At 38.4% G+C, this 20,483-nt stretch overlaps 1 pseudogene; it reads left to right on the plus strand.

The window, feature by feature from the left end:
- Positions 1–7,020, plus strand: part of LOC129350327 (disintegrin and metalloproteinase domain-containing protein 19-like) — a 9,416-nt pseudogene extending 2,396 nt beyond the window's left edge.
- The last annotated feature ends 13,463 nt before the right edge of the window (positions 7,021–20,483 follow it).

Raw genomic sequence — 20,483 nt, forward strand, 5'->3', positions numbered from 1 at the left:
TATGTGCAGTGTTTGCTTGTTTTTCCCAGGTTTCTACAGTCTATCACTCTGTCTGTACAGGAGTGCACCAGTCCCTGCTGCAACGCCAACAACTGCACCCTGAAAGCCGAGCTGAGTGCGCCCATGGAGTCTGCTGTCAGAACTGCAAGGTAGAATCTGATGTTGATGGTCATGTATATACAACACACAAAATCCTACCTCCCATAAATCCCTTGTGCCTGTTCTTACCAATAGATTGTTTGCCTACTTCTGTTCTGATTAAAATATGGCTGAAATTCAGACTGATATATTGCACTTGTGGATCAATAGCATCATTAAAGTAGCAACAAGAAAAAAGCACTTAGAGAGCGCAGTACTCCGCCGAGGCTGCTCAGTCTTTGTATCATTTCCAACGGATGAAATCTTTAATAAAAAATGACCTTGCGCTGAGCAAAGGCGTGTGTTATGCATTTGTACATTATGTACGGATACCGAATCACGTGGCCTAAATATGTAGTGGGGGCGGGACTTGATGGGAATCAGAAACACCCCACAGTTTAATCAGTTGTTCCTTGTATCATTTCCTACCAATAAGTCCCGATAAGTCTGCAGCGGTGGATTTGTAGTAGGATCACAATCATGTGATCATCAGCAGGCAGCTGACGTAGTGTTCACTTGTTGTCATGGTTACATTGACGTCATGCGGCTACCTCGCAATGATACAGAAATCTTTAACAAATCCGTGGATCCAGACTATAAGCCGCATCACTGCCAAAATCTAATCACTTGGTCCTTGTGTCATTTCTGACCTTCCCTGAAAAGTTCATCTAAATTTGTTACTCTGTTTTTGAGTAATGTTGTGCACAGACAGACAGAGAGACAGATGGACAAACAAACAGACAAACGTACATCAGTCGTCACATAACTCTGCCGTGTTCCTCGGCGGAGTAATAATTTTTTTGGCACAATGTTGTCCTGACGTAAACATGTAACTTTTAGGCCTGACCGATTGCAAATTCACAACCTTACGACATAATAGATTAAACACGGATACGATTCTCTCTCTTTCTCTCACCTTCTTCTCTCTCTGTGAAGCTGAAGAGCCCAGGTGTGCTGTGCCGTGCTCCCTCGGGGCCGTGCGACCTGCCCGAGTACTGTGATGGAAAGGCGGAGTCTTGTCCTGCTAATTTTTATCTGGTTGATGGTACATCGTGTGCAGGTGGGCAGGCGTACTGCTACACCGGCATGTGTCTGACCCTGGAGCAGCAGTGCCGCTCGCTCTGGGGACGAGGTGGGTAGACTGAATGCACGTTAGATGTAAAGTTTCAGTTCCAAAATGACGAATAAGATCCATTTTAATCACATATAGCATATATTTTCATGAAGTATGTTGTGTAGGCAGGTAGGTAGTATACTGAGTTGCCAGTTTATCGGGTATGTCTAAATAAAACTGTAGTCTAATATACACTTTTTCAGAGCACTAATGCTGGAAGAACTATTCATAACCTTTACTTAAACTCAAGTGCAAATAAAGCAATGGAAAAATACTCCATTACTAATATAAGTACTGCATGAAAAATGAATAAGCATACAGGAGTATTAGCAGCAAAACCTAGTTAAAGTATTGAAGTAACATTTCTGGTTTGGCACCTCTGACTAATACATTATTATATATAACCTCATGAGATTATTTATAATGAAGCATCAGTTTGTCAGCAGGTGGAACGAGTTTGTACGTATTTTTCTATCCAGTTTTAGATACAGATGCAGCAGAAAAATCTGAAGGATAAAAAACATGAATAATGGGACAGAAAAGAAGAAAAACTATAGTTTTAAATGCATAAATCCATTTACAGTTTCAGTTTTTCTTTCAAACATTTGTTTATTGGTGGGAAATTAGATTATTTGAACATTTACTGAAATTAAACCATGTTTGAGGTGTATGAGGCAAAAAAAAAGGCTATTCGGTGGTGCTGTTAACAGCTTATACACACTGAAAATGTGAGCCTGGTCACCCACTGCTTTAGTCTTTAACTAGGTGTTATTATCCATTGTGTAAAATCTTCATCTCAAAAGTAACTAAAGCTGTCAGATAAAAGTGTGGAGTAGAAAGTACAATATTTCCCACTAAAATGTAGTGAAGTGGAAATATAAAGTAGCATAAAAGGGAAATAATCAAGTGAAGTCCAAGTATCTCAGAATTGTACTTGAGTAAAGTACTTGATTAAATGTACTGAGTTACTTTCCACCACTGCACAGAAAGAAAAGCACTGCCATCACATACTGGAAAACAATATACACTACCGTTCAAAAGTTTGGGGTCACTTAGAAATGTCCTTATTTTTGAAAGAAAAGCTTTTTTTTCCAATGAAGATAACATTAAATGAATGATAAATCCAGTCTAGACATTGTTAATGTGGTAACTGACTGTTCTAGCTGGAAACAGCTGATTTTTAATGGAATATCTCCATAGAGGTACAGAGGAACATTTCCAGCAACCATCACTCCTGTGTTCTAATGCTACATTGTGTTAGCTAATGGTGTTGAAAGGCTCATTGATGATTAGAAAACCCTTGTGCAGTTACGTTAGCACATGAATGAAAGTGTGAATTTTGGTAAATGTTTCATCTTTCATAATATGTCTTTTTAGTTAAGCTGAATTAAGGAATTTACAAAAAGAAAATATGAGCCTATATCTGCATTTTCTGTACTTAGTCTTTATTTGTAAAGGAACAGTTTGACAATAAAAGTTTGGACATTTGATTTTAATGAAGCCAAATGTATTTTCATTATTTAAAATGTGTAAAATATTGACAATCAATGTGACATTTCATTTTGAAAGAAGTTAAGCACTCAGCCCTTTCCAGCTCATGTTTCAGAAGGTAAAGCCCAGAAATTTATGATCCAAGCCATGTAATCTATTTTAAAATACCCAAATCTAAACAGTAGTTCCTCACTTTGTCATAAAACGTCTGCATAGAAAAACAGTAGCTTTTTCTTTTTTCTGTCATGCTCGTACTTGTTGAATCACTGTGTGCTGCTCATTGTTCCACAGTCCAATGAGCAAAATGCCTCCAAGCCTCTTGGTAAAAACCAGGGTGAATGTTAAGGGGTTAAATATCTAGTGTTTGAAGCAGAGAGGCTGGATGGAGTTAAAGACGAGTCCTCAGTGGCTCGTAGGATTAGGGATTGTTATTGGACAGCGTCCATATTCATGGTGTGACCGAGCTTTCCTGGAGAGTCTTTGTAGTACCACAGGAGCCACATAGAACCATAAGGGATGCCATCTGGTCTCCATCAGGTGGTCACATAACACACTGTGCATGCATTTCTGTGTGTGCGCTATTGTGTGTTTGTGTAGATGTATTTACATGCTTCTATGCATTTTCTTCCCTTGAACCACAGACGGTCGTCCGGCCCCTGACCTGTGCTTTAAGAAGGTGAACGAAGCCGGAGACATGTACGGGAACTGTGGCAAAGATCTGCAGGGCAAATACAGGAGCTGCAAGGAGAGGTGAAGGTCAAAACACCAACACGATCGGTTCACTTTTGTTTCTTCCTCCCTCATTTTAAGTGCATCTATAATTCCCTTTATGTCAGGGATGCTAAATGTGGCAAGATCCAGTGCTCGGCTTCCGCCTCCAAGCCCATCGAGAACAACGCTGTTCGCATAGAAACCACAGTCAGTGTGGGCAGCAGGAAAGTCCAGTGTCTGGGGACTCGTGTACAAGCTTGGCCAAGGAGACGAGGAACCACAGAGTGACACCTTGGATCCAGGCCTGGTTATGACGGGGACAAAGTGTGGTGAAGACTTGGTGAGAGAATCTACAGTAGCGGCAAAGATTTTAGAATTAACTTTACTCTGCTTTGTTATTCTCATTTGCAAGCCTGTCCGATTTACATGAAGTAAATTTTGCTGCTCCTGTGAAGATGATTGATGATGTTTTCACTGGATGCTGAATAAGTTATGCCGGTCTGACCACCTCTATAATGTTCTCCCTCTTTATATTAACAGATTTGCTTTAATGGAGAGTGCCGCAATGCATCTTTTCTCAGAGCCGACGAGTGCAACACCAAGTGCCACGGACATGGAGTAAGTTTTGATGTTGTCAGAGCCGGGATGTCGGTGTGATGGATTTCTCTGGACTTGTGGGAAGGATTTGGCTGCTTGCCTGCAGTTATAGAAAGCTGGCAACCTAAGCAGCGGTGCAAGATCTATTTAAATCATTTGTCTAATTCAAAATAGCAACACAAAAATCTAAAAATACTACAGTGCAAATTAAAGTTTGACATTTACAGGAGCTTTATCAGCAAAGTGTAGGAACAGTAAGAGGAGTTAAAGTAAATATTATGCAAAGATATACAGCTTTGCTCTGTGATGCAAGTATAAAATATAGGAGCAAAAACTTTAAAAGTGGACCTAAGGACACTTTATTTCGTTGCTTAGTTGCTTTTCATAGCTTAAACTTGGTTTCACGTCTACTTGGAATGAATATGAAGCACGCCCGCGTGTATTGTAATGAATCCTAAGAATACATTTTGTAATTTTAATGGCAATATGTTCTTCTCTTCCCAGCTGTGCAACAACAACCACAACTGCCACTGTGACTCAGGATGGGCTCCTCCTCGGTGCGACCAGAAGGGGTCAGGAGGGAGCTTGGATAGCGGACCTGTCATCAGCCACAGTCAGACTCATTTCTATGCAACATTTTCACTGGTTCCCTTTAAAATCACTCTCTTTCCTGACTTTTGTCTGTTTTTATTCCCAAAGGCAGTCTCCTTCCAGTCCTGCTTGTTCTCCCTCTGGCTCTTTTTGTGGTTTTGGCTGCTGTTGGACTTTGGTGCTGCTACAAACACAAACTGCGCCCACTCAAATCATCTGCTCCACCACCGGTGCCAGAGTAAGTCATTATAAAGCGCTAATAATACATCTAAATGATGGGTATTTCCTTCTGTTTCTAACTCTGTTTTAATCCTCAGCTGTTCAGTACCTATTGAGGGGAAGCCTCTGTACACAGACGATAATGTCAACGGTCACACCAACCCAACATTCTTGCTAAAGAAACAGGACTCAGACCAGCTGGTAATAAAACCAACTCATGAACTACACAGATGATGACGTGACTATAACGTAAGATCATTAAATTTCATATTTTGCTCCTCCACAGGGTAAACCTTCTCCACGCCCGAGCCCATCTTGCCCAGCTCGGCCCAGACACGCTATCGTACGTCCAGCAGTGAAGCCTCCTCCGATACCAGCATACGCCCATATCCAGCCTGCTGCTCCTCCTCAGAGAAAATACTCTCCTCAGGATTACACTCCTCCTCCTTTAAAGTCTGCACAGGCTTCTCCACCTCTTTCAGGACCTTCCATGGATCCCAAAAACCAGCCTTCAGCAATACCCAAACACCGCCCAGAACCCCCAAACAGACCTCCACCGCCCTGTCCTGTCAACAGACCATCAGGGGTAAATGCAGTTTGGACACATTTTTATGTAAAGACAGAAACCATGCTCAATAAAATGCCTAACTTTTAGTTTTTATGTAGGGACAGCAACATGTAAAAGATCTGCAGGTGACCACTAATGCCCTGCCGAGAGGAAAAGCAGCTTTGGCTCCATCTGCTGGACAGAAAAAGCCAAACAGGTAAAATATTTGGTGTTTTTTTTTCCTGATAGTTATCTATCTACAGAAACCCCTCAATAACTTCTCCTTTTCTTCTTTCTAGAGCCTAAACTAAGAGCTCAGGGAGGCACTGGGGACCACCACTTACATCCAACAATGCACTGCCTCACACTTTCAGCAGCTACAAAAACGTGTCACTGTGGAATAAGATGAATACTTGACACTGTATTTACACTGATGTGCATTGTGGGGAAAATTATATGGGTACAGCAAGTTACACAGCAGTCACAGTGAGCATGTTTTAAGCCAAAGATTTAGGCTTAGTCAGTGTTTTGTAAATTAGCCCTACATGTGTCACGCTTTATTCACTTGAAACAGCCTGAGCTGTGAATTTAAGTTGTTTCTTTTCTTATTGTCTCAGATGTTGAAAATGTGAAAATGTTCCATGTGTGTCAGCAGTGTTGAAACACTGCTTCAGGAGTATTTATTCGCAAAGCAAAGAAAAATGAATGTTTACAGAGCAGCCTATGTATCAAACACGGTGCCTCGTAAAGCGCATCAGCTATAAAGGAATATCTTATATTAAGAAAAGATGCCAATAGTGACGTTTCTTACGCTTCTTATGTGTGATTAAAAAAGGGATAATAATGAGTTGGAACTGGATTAGTGGTAACCGGTAAAAACCCTGCTTGCATGCTGTAAGTATACGCTTAAAGAAGAGAGATACATGTCTGATGTGTAGCAGGAGATGTGAAAGATTGTTGCAGTTTAGATTTTTTATTTTCATTATTTTTTTTACTGTTGTAGTGTTGCACTTGTCATTTAATGGCCTGATGGCATTAAAAGTGGCTGTTAAAAATCACATTATCTTACCACAAAGTACCAACTAGTGAATATCACCTTTTTAACTTGCGGGAGCTGAGGATTAAAGTGACAACTATCATTTTTTTGACTTCTATCATGATGAAATTTTCTTTGTCTAAGGCAGAATTTTAGATAATTTCATGTTAAGAGCAGAAATCAAACACAGTTTTGTTTATGTATCAGTTCAACATCCCAAAATTGTTCCAAAAATTTAAATAATCCATTATGTCTTTTTTAAATATGTTACTAAAACTGATCCCTCTGCACCAAACTTCCATGATGCTACTGTTCTATCTGAGAAGGCCACGTTGAATGACTGCAAGTTATGTAAAAGTGATCAATTTGGCATTACTTCTAAATACTGCGGTCTGTTTGACTGCTTTGGGAACTGTGATCTGTAATATGGAATTGGTAATATGAGAATACAGTGTGTCAGCTGCCATGTTTTACCTTATTATCAGACCTATGCAAACGCAGGGGCTGTGCAGCTCCGTGTCTCAAACTGGAATTCAAATGAACACAGTGAAAAATAAAAAAGACTTTTTAACTGGTTGTGTTGTGTTGTTATGCCTTATGATCTTATTCATACTAACAATGAGCACTTTGTAGATCCAAGGGTTTTGTTAGTGCAAGTAAATGAGTTGTACATTTTCCACGTTATAGTACACAGTAGAGCTAACAGCAGCTGCACACACAAAGACTGATATGTCGATCATGCAGAGCATGAAAGTGATTCCCATTAACAGGTGAAGTGGAAAACATTGATTTCCTCCTCATAAAGCCACCTGTCAGTGGAGGGATACCTTAGACAGCAGCTGAACACTCAGTTCTTAAGGTTAATGGCAGACCTGAGTATTTTCTGTCCAATTTTGAACATGACTGAAGGGAACATTTCAGAGAAATTAATACAGCAAAAAGATCCAAAGTTGTTTAAATCAATCCAACTGGACTTTAAGAAGGTTCCTTGAAGACGATTCACCTCTCATCCTGCTGTAACAATGTAAATTTCCCCTGGAGTGGGGAGAAATAAAGAACTTTATCTTATCTTATCTTATCTTATCCAAGAGGCTTCTTCAGTTCTGGTGGTGGTTGATGTTGCCTCAGCTTATAACCTCTGTGAGGTGTTGTCAGTGTGATTCACATTCCGACGACCATTGCCAAGGCCTGTCCAGCTCCTCAACGATGGTCATTGGGAGCCAGGGAGTGACAAAGGGGGGTCGTTGAAATGCGAGTTTCACCGAGCCCTCGTATGCTAATGGTGGTCATTAGCATGAGCCACCTCACCTGAGTCATTCTGCTGAGTAGTTCTGTTGGGGAGTTTTGAAAGGATCTGATTGTAAGTCTGCGAAATCATCTTTCGCCGATATTTTGGGTAGAATATACCATTAAGCCCGATGTTCAAGGGTTCTTCTGGGAATATACCATTCAACCAACCTTTTAGGTAAATGTTCCAGGATGTTGGGTAGAATATACCATCAGATAAACCTTTCAGGTCTACATTGGAAGATTTTAGAGTAGAATAATACTCCAAACCACCCTTTAGGTCTACATTTAAGGTGGAATACTCCTTTACACCAAGATTTTTTGGTCTACATTGAAGGATTTTGGGTGGAATATTCCTTTGAACGAAATTTTTAAGTTTATGTTAAAGGATGCTGGGTGGAATATACCATCAGACCAACCTCCAAGGTCTACAGTAGTGAATTTTAGGTGGAATATACCATTAAACTCACTTTTTAGGTCTACATTGGAGGATTTTAGGTGGAATTTTCTTCCAAACTGTCTTTTAGTCTACATTTAAGGATGTTTAGGATGGTATATTCTTCCAAACCAACTTCTCAGGTTTACATTTCAGGTGGAATATTCCTCCATACTAACTTTTTTGGTCTACATTGAAGGATTTTTTCTAAACCACCCTTTCGGGTCTGTATTGGAGGTTTTCGGTGGAGTATTCCTTTCAACCAGCCCCTCAGGTCTCTTTGAGAATTTTGGATGGAATACTCGGTTAAACCAACATTTTAGGTGCATGTCCAAGGATTTTTGGTGGAATGTTCCTTTAAGGTGGATGTGTGAGGACCTTGTAGGTGGAATACTTCCTGAAACCAACCTTTTAGGTCAACATTCAAAGATTTAAGGTGGAGTATTCCTTTAAACCAACCTAAATGTCATGTTTTAATCATTATCAAGTGAGAAACCTCAATCCAGACTCCTCATAATGACGTTTGAGATTTATGCTGCTGTTATTTGTTTAGTCCAGACTAAATGACAGAAATCCACAACTGTAATTTTATTTCAGGACTCTGTTATTAAATGTCAAAACAATCCATGTGACTCTAAAAACTCAACAGCTGTACAAACTGTAAGATTAAACTCTCCACAAGGATCCAAAATAAGTTGGACTTCTACATGAGAGCTTTAATTATTTTTCATCTACTTCCTGAAAAGTCTGGTCAATAAAAAAGACAAAAACTAATATTTTCAGCTGAACTAAAGACAGACTTTGTGATTTTTCTGCTCACATGTTGTTGTAAACTTCCTCTTTCAAATAAATATCCTCCTAACCCCCTGGAAACCAGCGTTTGTTCTGTTTTTGTGTTGCTCCTCGGTGACCCTAGACAGCCGGGTCCTAATGTTTTTTGAGCAACACACCATACTATGACGTTTTTACAATGATGGTTCTACTATGGAACCAGTTTGACATGTTCAGGTGTTCTTTGTGTGAAAACTCAGAGATTTCAGGTATCAGAAGGTGGTTTTCAACTTTCTTTGTGAACTTTCTGCCTCAACTTTAAACTAAATTTCCTTGACTAAGCCAGCCCTCTGGACTTCCAGTAAGCTGTGTTCCTATTGGCTGTCCAGGTGGCTGCTTGGTGTTATCAGGAACACCTGAGCAGCTTGGTGTTATCAGGAACACCTGAGCAGCTCAGTATCTTCCTGCTTTATTTAGCTGCATCAAACATTTCCTCTGCTTCTCCACCACTGAACTGGGTTTGGCTCTGTTGCCTTAGTTTGTTTTTTAGGCGTTGGCTTGCAGCTTCCAGCAGTAAAATCGTCTTTAATGTGTTTCTTGGTGTGTTTTAGGGCTTTGTACTGGATAGTTGTCTTGGTAAATGTGGTTCTTTAGCCACAGTTAGCACATGGTGCTAATGTGTGCAGTGATTAGTGGATTTGGTCCAGCTGAGTTGTGTCTTTATCTTGGCTGTAGTGAGTCTTCAGAGGTTTTTGGTCAGACACATTCTGTATTCTTGTTTGAGAACCAGCGTTGGTTGTCCAGAAGGTAAGAGTTCCTGTCCTGATTCTCTGTTCTCAGAGGTTCTCTGGTAGGCTGCAGGAGACTTTAGTGTTTGGGTTGTGCTAGTTTGGTTTTTGTACGGTTTCATTTGGACAACTATCTTGAGGCTCCTCCATGTGGTTTAGTGAGGTTTTCTGCAACAGTTCTACAAAGCAACCTGCAGCAGAAGAGACTTTGAGAGTTTTTAGGAAGCTCTGGAGACCAGACTTTAGAGCAGCAGAAACATTTGTCAGCAGTTTGAGCAGGAGAAGGTGAGCTTCAGAGTAGAAATGAGACGGAAACCTTCTTGATCTGTGTGGTGAGGTCCTGTACCAAGAGTTTGAGCAGGTTGTGAAGAGTCTGTAGTTCTTTGGTCTGAAAGCACAAGAATCAGCTCATTAAAGGAGAAAACAGGAGATATTGTTAGTTCTTCTGTCGCTCTGCAGTTTCCAGTTTCCTTAGACTGAATATCAAGTTTATATTTTAAATGATTTCCCATGTGAGCCCAAGAAGACTTCAATAAACTCCCTCCATCCCCTGGACACGTTTTTATTACGATGTTAAATTATTTATTTATTTATTTTTTTTAAATGTTTTTGAGTTTTAATCATAGTTTTGGCGTAGTTTTTTCTCTTTGCTTGTTCAGTTTTGTCATCTGTGTGAAAGGTGCTAAACAAATAAAGCTGAATTGATAAACTGAATAATTGACTAACTCATGATTGTGACAACAAAAGTATTTTCATTTTGATTTAAGGGTTTGTTTCATTTCTAAGGTTGAGGTTAAAATCTTGACAGAAAAAAAGATTAAAGAAATAAACTACGTTTTAAAAAAGCAATTAAATCGAAGGAAAAAAACATTTAATACAACGAAACTTTAAAAAAGAAAATTAAACATTAAATACAATTAAATTATATTAAACAGACAAAATGTTTAATTAAGTAATTAAACAAGATACAAAACGTAATGAAATTAAACAAAATTTTTTAAACAAAAATATGAAACATTAAAAATGAAATATTTTTGATAATTAAACATTTAAGAAATAAATTAAACAAGAAGAATATTAAACATTTTTTTAAATATACAAAACATTAAATTAGATTATTAACTCTAAAAAGACAAAACATTGAATTAAGAATTAAATGTTTAATTAGAAAATTAAATCTTAAAGACAGAAAAACTTTAAATAGGAATTAAACAAAAAATACAATGAAGCATTTAACAAGAAAATTAAACATTAAAAGGTGGTAAAACATTTAAAAAGAAAAACTTTAAAGATTTAATCGAAAAATTAAACACGGGAAAAGAAAAGGACATTTTTCAAACAAGCCGATAAAACATTTGAAAAAACAATTAAACATTAAAAAGACAAAACATTCATAAATCAAATCAGACATTAGGAAAGAATAAAAGGTGAGAAAAGAGCAAAACTAAACATTTCAGAAGAATCAAACTAAACACAAAACATTTGAAAAGACACCAGTTAAACTTTAGAAGATCAAATTAAACAGAAGAAACAACAAAAGATCAAAAGAGCAAAAACAGATAAACGTCATAAAACATTTTCTAGTCTGAAATGAAAACATCAAGTTGTTTCTTCAAACATTTCCTCTTTCTATGTTCTTGGTTTGATTGTGGACAGATATACTAAGAACTCATTGAAGAAAACTGCTTTCCAGATAAAGTCTACCAGTAGTTGAAGGCATCGATCAAACTAATGTTACCTTCTGATCTCCACAAACTTTACTGTTCAGTGAAGAGAATCAAAGTTTTTCAGGATTTCTAAAAAACCCACAGGTGAAGGTCTGAGAAGAACTCAGATGGATGGTCTAAATGTGAAATCAAGACTCATGGTCACAAGTTTTAAGGCTTCTGTTAACCAGAAAGTTCAAACTAACAGAGAAGTACTGAGAAACTTGTAAAATTTCAGTCCTCAGACTGTCTGAAGGTTCAAACTAACAGAGAAGTACTGAGAAACTTTCAAAATTTCAGTCCTCAGACTGTCTAAAGGTTCAAACTAACAGAGAACTACTCACGAACTTTTCGGATTTCAGTCCTCAAACTGTCTGAAGGTTCAAACTAACAGGGAACTACTCAGGAACTTAGAAGATATCAGTCCTTGGACTGTCTGAAAGTTAAATCTAACAGTGATCTACTGTGGGACTTTGAAAATTTCAGCCCTCAGACTGTGTGAAAGCTCAGGTCCTGAGGACTCGGGAGGTCTGGAGGCTTGGAAAGTCTTGGAACTGAGGGTTCCACCCTCCAGAACAAAGGCTGAAGCCCAACCTCCTGAGAAAAACGGTCGAGTCGAGACTCGAGTTAAAAAAAAACTCGAAAACGACAAAAAATAGATGATAAATGCGCAAAAAAAAGAAGAATTAGTATCTGAGCGAATAGCTCAGGGGATAAGAAGACGGACTACCAAGTGGAAGGTCGCAGGTTCGAGACCCGCCACTGGCAGTTTTCTTTGTTCATCTTTGTCAGGATTTTCATAAAAACTTAAGAAGGGTCTGGTCTTGAACCAGCGACCTGCAGCTCCATAGGCAAATCCTTAACTCACTGAGCTACAGATCAGATACAAAGAAATAAATTCGTCGTCCCTTTGACATCGTAGTTCCTGAAGTGATGACATGGGTGGAGCCAAGGCGGAGTCTGGGTGGAGTCAGGGCGGAGAGTAGGCGGGGAGGTGGGTGGCGGCCTCCCCCCTCTACTCCCCCGCCTCCCCCCACCACCCACCACACCTTCCCCCGCCTCACGAGTTCTTCGAGTCTCCACGAGTTCTTCGAGTCTCCACAGGTTTTCCTGAGTTTCTTGAGTTTCCACCAGGTCGGAGGCAGAACAACTTGTCATGAAGAGGTGTTGAAGTCAGCCAGGATGGACTGACTTTTTACAGCGACTAGAAGGAAGACCACTAGAAGAGCAGGTCTTTAACCACCATCCATAAAATCTATGGAGTCGCTCCAGAGAAATGAAGGGAGGTCAACTTTTATCAGTCTCCATCCAGATGTTCAACTTCATATCTTTACTTGGAGATTTTTAGCACCACAAACCTTTAGTATCACACTTTATTATCATTTATTAGGACTTTAATGGAATCCATCAGCAGATTTAGTTTTTGTTGACAAACTTTATTCTTGTCGTCGTGGGACTGCAGTATTGTAAACTGTTCCTTCTATTTGACCTCATGTTTATTAGTTTTAGTGGAGAAAATTATTTTAGTTGTCGATTAGTCTCTTAAAAACCAAATAATAAATTGGATTAGTCAAGAGGTTTAAATTTCTTACTGTCATATTTTAAATATGACAAAAAATAGAAAAATAAAGTGTCTTGAGACAATTTGACCTGTAATTGGCGTCATATAAATAAAATTGAATTAAAATTGTATGTATCTTGTAATGTTGGAGTAATTCAGCCATATATGTTGGAAAACACATTTTCTTTGTCCATTAATCTATTGATTGTTTTCTCCAGTAATTTATTTCTTGTTTTGGTTTATAAAATGTCAAACCCAAATATATTCAGTTTACTGTCATAAAAACCAAAAAGATTTACATTCATGATGCAGGAATCAGGCGGTTTTTCACTTTTTATCTTAGTTTAGTCAGAAAGATAGTTGATAATGTGTGAATTGTTGCAGCTTGTGAGCCGTAAAAGGTTTTAATCTTTGGGGCCGAGTGTCAAAAAACATTTAGAAACCAACATCAACAAAACACTCAACAAGGATTTGAACATCATTAAAGGGAAATCCAACTTTTGCATGACAATGTCTAATTAAAGGACATTTATTTCCAACGTAAATGTGTGATATTCATCCTCTGGAGCTTTCTCTTCACATCGTCTTCCACCTGGACTGGTTTGGTCGGGAGCATGTGCAACAAACATTTGAAAAACTGCACTTTAACATCAATTAATGACACTGAAGTTTAATCTCTACATAAATGAGACTGAGTCTGGATGTGCTGCTCTGTCATTAACTCCTAAGTTTAGGGAAAGTTCAAACAAAAGAGGACAGTTCAGATCAGACTTGAGAATGAGCTTATTTTGAACAAACATCTCAGACTTTCTGAGCTTCAGCAGCTCTAGCAAGATATTTTAACAACGAGCAACTCAAGAGATCCAGAAGTTGGAGAGAGTTAGCTTTAGCTGAGCCAAAGAACATGTGGGACGCTAACCTAGCAAACATTTCAGACTTTCCTCTGTGAATTCTGAGAAATAATTTACTATTTAATGACAGAGCTACACATCTTAACTTAGTCTCATTAAAACAGACTCTAATTCAGTGTCATCCATCCATATTAAAGTGCAGTTACCCAAAATGTTTGCTGCATGAGCTCCAACAAAACCTGTCCAGGTAGAAGGCCACTTTGACAAACAGGAAGTGGAAGATTCCAAGCAGATTTATAGAAGGGGGAACCAGACTGTACTAAGTGTGGTCGAGTATAGAGGGGTGTTTTGTGGGTTTTTAAGGCTGATAATGATTATTAGTGAGACATTTGGAGTCAATATTCATTTGCAGTAAATTAAAGTATTTGAAGAACACAAACTCTAACAGAAAACTTTGTTGATACGTTTTTGTTTTGTTTAGAGATGTTAAGTTAAAGGAGTTTTATTCGTGACGTATAACCAATCAAATCACTCCAGAAGACAGAGCGACCACAGGTAGATAAAGGTTCAGAGCCAAAGTAGCGCCATTTTTAAATTTATTTATTACTGTAAATCAGTAAAAAATAAAATACTGATAATCAGTAAATCAGTCAGCCCACAATTACTACAATTCTACAATGTATGTGTCTTTCCTTTGACTTGTTATTTGTACAATATACAATGTATATGATGGCGTTTTTTCATACCAAAGGCTATACTATGATGTTTTCTAAGAGACATACGATGCTACTCTGGTTGTTCTGGCCCTGCACTCCTCCTCTGTTGTTTTCTGGATTGTACTCAGCTGCATGCCTTCGTCCACCAGGCCTCCGTTGACTCGTCCCGCCTGCCGTCTCTGGAGCTGAAGCTGGATTGGAACAGACCAAAGTACAGTCCAATCACGATGCCAGCGGCCTCTCAAAAGGCTCCTTCCTCTGGCAGGTGGCAGCACTTCTTCTGAGGGGAAGCTGAGCTGGCCCAGCAGAACTTTGGAGATGTGTTCCAGTGGTTGGTGGATGTGTAGGGAGATAGAGAGGGACCTTTGAATTGTTCACAAAGGAAAACAGGGAACCCATTGGTAGTTTTAGTTTAGGATGCTACTGCGGTGTGTTTTTGGGTTTTAAGAGGTGAACAGGAAGAGTTTTTTTTCATATTGATTATCTTTTACTTTGTTCCTGGTTGGAATGCCCATCAATGTCAACATGAAGTTCACTTTTAGTTCTGTTTATTTATTTTTATTTTACTAACACCCATTTGTTTTTAACCCCCTCACATGTTGTGTTGTTGTAAATTTACTCTTTCAAATAAATACTCGTCTAACCCTCTGGAAACCAGCGTTTGGACTGTTTTTGTGTTGCTCCTCACCTACTTCAGACAGCCGGGACATAACGTTTTGTGGACTAAAAACTTTTCTATGACGATTTCTGAGCGACATGCTATACCATGATGGTTTTAGACCAAAGGCTATACTATGACATTTTTTGGACGACTATGTCGGAAAAAAAGTGCGATTTTTCAACATGCTGTAAAAACGTGTCATATGATGAAATAATGTAAAGCAGGCTGCGAAAAACAGTCCAGAAAGTTTTTCTTTGAAAAAAAAAATCATCATGAATTTTGGCGCAAAAAAAGCCATGGTATACTATGTCAAAAAAAATATGAGATTTTTCAAACATGTTGTAAAAACGTGTCATATGATGAAATAATGTAAAGCAGGCTGTGAAAAACACTCCAGAAAGGTTTTCTTTGAAAAAAAAATCATCATGAATTTTGGCCTTAACTATAATTAATATCACTAACAGTGATCAACTGTCACAGAAAGTTCTGCAGTTATATATTGAGTCAGATGATTTCTATGAAAACTCAAATTTTTTAATTATTAGTTATTATTAGCAAATCAAATGCAGTTCAAAGTGATTTACAAATTACTGACAAAACATAGGAAGTAAATAATAGATTTAGAGACTTATGCCCACCAAAACGATCACATAAGTGACGCGTAGTTGGGATGACAAACAATACACTTACAAAATTAATACAAATAATAAAAACAATTAAAAAAAACAAATTAGAAAATGTTACATAACTAGATTTTACTAAAACAATAAATTATTAATAAAATCATTTGGAATGACGGCTTAAAAATAATAAAATACATATAAATACTAAAACCATAAAAACATATTACCTGACTGAGCTGTAACACTGCGGAGTTTGCAAACGTGTTTGTTGTGCATCTTCACACTGAAACTGGCCACAGATTGTCTGACAGTAATCAGTCTCAAAGAGCGTGCATTAATCCTAAAAATGGTTGTTTTTTGTTTGTTTGTTTTTTACAGTTGCTGAATATTTGCTCTGAATGTATTAAACAAAACTCATTGATTATAGATTTTTTAAAATGTATTTAATATTTTGTCCACTTGGTGGCAGCACAACAACCTGGAAACCCAACACTGACACATGATTAAATTGCCAAGTTGATAAAGCAAACATGTTACAGTTTTAAGGTGTTTTATGGTGGTACTTATACTTGAACGTGTTGCATTTTCACTTCTGTTTCTGGCCACCTTACCGATAATACGTCTGTTAGTTTCCCTCCTTTGGCTTGTTTTGCTGTCCACTCCTCAGGGAAATATCTCACTTTTTAAACAATAAATGATCCATTATCTTGAAAAGCTATTCTCTGAATTTACTCTGTCTGCGGTTTGGTGTTAGACAAGTGTTGCACATTGGATGCATCACAGATTTCTTTACTGTAAATAGCTGCCTGCTGTGCGTAAAGACACCCTGATGACAGAGTGACATAAATCATTTGTGAGCATGAAAACCAAAACATTGAGCTGAAAGATGCTAAAACGCTTTGTGCATTTGATGTGAGAGGCAGAGTTGAGTGATAATTCTCTGTGGATTTTAGATTAAATGGAGAAAATTAGTGTTAAAACTTTTGATTAGAGCAGCTTTTAATGTACGCCATGGCACCTACTGGACTGACCAAGACTCAGACACTGACGAGACGTGAATCTGATCATAAAACTTATTAGCACTCTTCCTTAAGTCGTTTACATACATATAGACAGCCGTCTGCTGGGTTCAAACAGGGAGATTCTCTGTCATTCCTGGTATGTCGTTACTGGAGAAAGTTAATGCAAAGGTTTCACACTTAAATTTGTTGGGCTGCACTGAGTTGAGTGCATGTATAAGTTTAAATGACAGACCCTCTTGCTGGAAATGCCAAAAGGTGGCTGGCTGCCCTTTAGATCTCCACATCCTTCAGAGATGAAAGCTCTCTGATTTATTCTAATCAATAGGCTGTTAAATACCAGGACCAGACCCCATGAACCAACCTATACAAAAACAACCCCTTGCTCCCCACACACTTACACTTCCTGGCTGACTCTCTGCAGACTGAAGAGCCAGGTGATCTTCCACAGGACCAAAGGGAGGTGAGGGTGGCTGTGACTCGGGGGGGGAGACGAAGCACTGGAAGGCAAAGGCTTCAGCATGTGGCTTAATTGCAGCCAGCCTCTCCTGCTGAGCATAATTAGCGTTAGCTAGCATGTCACTTCCTGTGGAGTTTCATTTATTAGAGATGATGATTGGCTGAGGGATGAAACAGAGGGGTGACACCCCCGCCTCCCCTCCCAGCAGGAGGGAGACGCAGCCAGGAGGGCAGTAAAGAGAGGATCTCACCTGCTGGAAGCTCCCCTGCCTTGTATAATGACCTAATTAAGACTGAGTTGTTTTTACACTTGTAATGGTGATTGTCTCGCTGATTTCTTTTCATCAATTTCTTCTCAATCAGCCTGATTTTAGTCCTTTTAAGTCATGACTCCTTTGTCAGGCTCTTTATCTTCTCTTTACATTGATTGAAGTCATTTTTATTGGCTGTGCTCTTTGCTGCAGCGGCTTCAAGTTTAGCGAATCCTTCTCTCAAATCTTTAAAGAATGAATTTGTACATAGTGTTAAAATTACAATGACAGAACATAATGTTTATAGTTATCTATTGTACATTTTTAGTTAGGTATTGATTTGTTTGAAGCTCTGAGAGTTGCTGCAATTTACATCTTTTAAAAGATAGTGTCACCTTTCACACCTGCGCAGGTGTTTACAGTGATAATGATTATATTTGTCAGAGCAATGCATACTATTACATGCAATCACCAAAATCCACTGCTTTTGCTACTTCGAGCACATATTTAAAAAAAAAAAAAAAAACATGTAGTGTAAAGCAGTATTTCTAAGAAGTTGTTACGAGGTTAGCAGGGGAACCCAAGCGCAGACTCACAGAAACTGACAGACAGCTGAATGAAGGCTTATAGATTTAATTAATCAAAAAAACAAAACCAATACATAAATGGAGAACTGAACTGAGAGAACAGAATAAAACCAAACAACTCAAAGCTCAACAATAAACACTATGAATACCAAAATGGAAGTCAACCAAAACTAAACTGAACTTACAAAACTAAATTAAGGAGGAGTACTCACTAGATGGGGAACTGAATACAGAGGGGAAAACAGGCTGAGGTAATCCAGGGGCAAATGGGGAAGAGGAAGGAACAACTGGCTAGAGACTGAAGCTGAGATGACGAGAAACCGGGAGGAAAACTGAGTCCATGCGTGAGAAAATCCAGGAGGGGGGAAAACGGAGTCTAAAAGCAAATCCAACAGAATGTCTTGAGTCCGTGACAAGATGTGAGTCTTTGAGGGTATGTGGGTCGATGATCCGGCAGGGAGTGAATGAATGAGCAGGGTTTAAATAGTGAACAGGAGATATTGCGGGCAGGTGAGCTGATTACTGCAATGTGAGTCAGGTGTAGTAATCAGGTGAGTGTAGACAGGTGAGAAGGGAAGCAAGAGAGAGGGACGAGAGAGACAAGAGGGAAAGAGATGACAGACAGAGGGAGCCAAAGGGACAGGTCAAAATAGATGCAGAAAATCAAGGAGGAAGAAAGAAAGAGGGAGAAAGAGGGAGAAGGAACAGGAGCAGGAGCAGAATCATAACAGAAGTATTAGACGAATGAGTATCAATATAGCAGTACAAAAATACAGTGTTACGAGTGAAAGTTCTTTATGAAAAATCCTACTTAAATAAAAGTACTTAAGTTAATTAGGTACTAGCTAATTCTGGTTTGGTCCCTTTAACTCATATATTTTTTATGTACACTACTGTTCAGAAGTTTGGGATCACTTAGAAATGTCTTTATTATTGAAAGAAAAGCAGTTTTTACAATGAAGATAAAATGAAATGAATGATAAATCCAGTGTAGGCATTGTTAATGAGGTAAATGACTATTGTAGCTGGAAACAGCTGATTTTTAATGGAATATCTCCATAGAGGTACAGAGGAACATTTCCAGCAACCATCACTCCTGTGTTCTAATGCTACATTGTGTTCGCTAATGGTGCTGAAAGGCTCACTGAAAAACCTTGTGCATTTATGTTAGCACATGAATAAAAGTGTGAATTTCATGGAAAACATGAAATAGTCTGGGTGACCACAAACTTTTGAACGGTAGTGTGTGACATCATGAAACACTAAACAGTGACGCATCGGTGTGTCGGCAGCATGCTACTGTTGTAGCTGCTGCAGATGAAGTTTTTCTATACAGTTTTACGCACTGAGACACAAGATAAGGAGTTTGAGATGATCAATGGGGGAGGATCAAAGAAAATGATGAGGTGAGTGAACTGGATGCATCTCATATGTAAATCTCTGGTTCCAAAATTGAATAAATCCTCCATAATCGCATATGTCATACACAGAAGGCAGCACATGCGATGCATATTCTCAGGGAACCAGCGGTGGCACAAGTCTTGATAGTCTTTATTTAATTAAAAGTGTAAAAGTACCAATACACCGATGTAATAGTACTCCATTACAAGTAAAAGTTCTACAAGAAAAATCCTACACAAGTAAAATGATATAAGTATTAGCAGCAAAATGTCATTGAAGTAAATTCATTAGATTACCGAAGCGTCTGTGTGTTTGAGCTGCAGCATGGTGGAGCTATACTGTAAACTGCTTTATATCCAGTTTTATAAACAGAAGCAGTAGATAAACCTAAGAGGTGTGGATATGATTAATAAGAGAGGAAAGAAGAAAGAACAAAATTCTGACTTACAAATTTATTTTCAACTTTGGGGGCTTTTTCTCTAATCTTTGGTGAGAAATTGGATTATTCAAACGTTTATTGTAATTAAACCATGTGAGAAGTTTACTGTCCATGTTAGCTGTAGCTGTTAGTAACACAGGCACCTAAAATATGACCCCAACTACACACTGATTTCTGTAAGAAACCCGAAAAGGTTGGAAACCACTGATTTAATCTGTAACAGTTGTAAAATTAAAACCCTGTTATATTACCCACTGAGTCAAATCTAACCAACTAGAGTTGTCAAATGTATATAGTGGAGTAGAAAGTACAACATTTTCTTCTGAAATGTGGTGAAATGGAAATGTAAAGTAGCATAAAATAGAAATATGCAAGTAAAGTGCAAGAAACTCAAAACCGTACTTAAATTACAATATTTGAGTAAATGTAATTTTACTTCATACAGCTGCTTTGTAGTGTCATAATTCTTATATGGGAACAAAA

This window comes from Amphiprion ocellaris, chromosome 13 (assembly GCF_022539595.1).
Source record: "Amphiprion ocellaris isolate individual 3 ecotype Okinawa chromosome 13, ASM2253959v1, whole genome shotgun sequence".
NCBI classification, from domain to species: Eukaryota; Metazoa; Chordata; class Actinopteri; family Pomacentridae; genus Amphiprion; species Amphiprion ocellaris.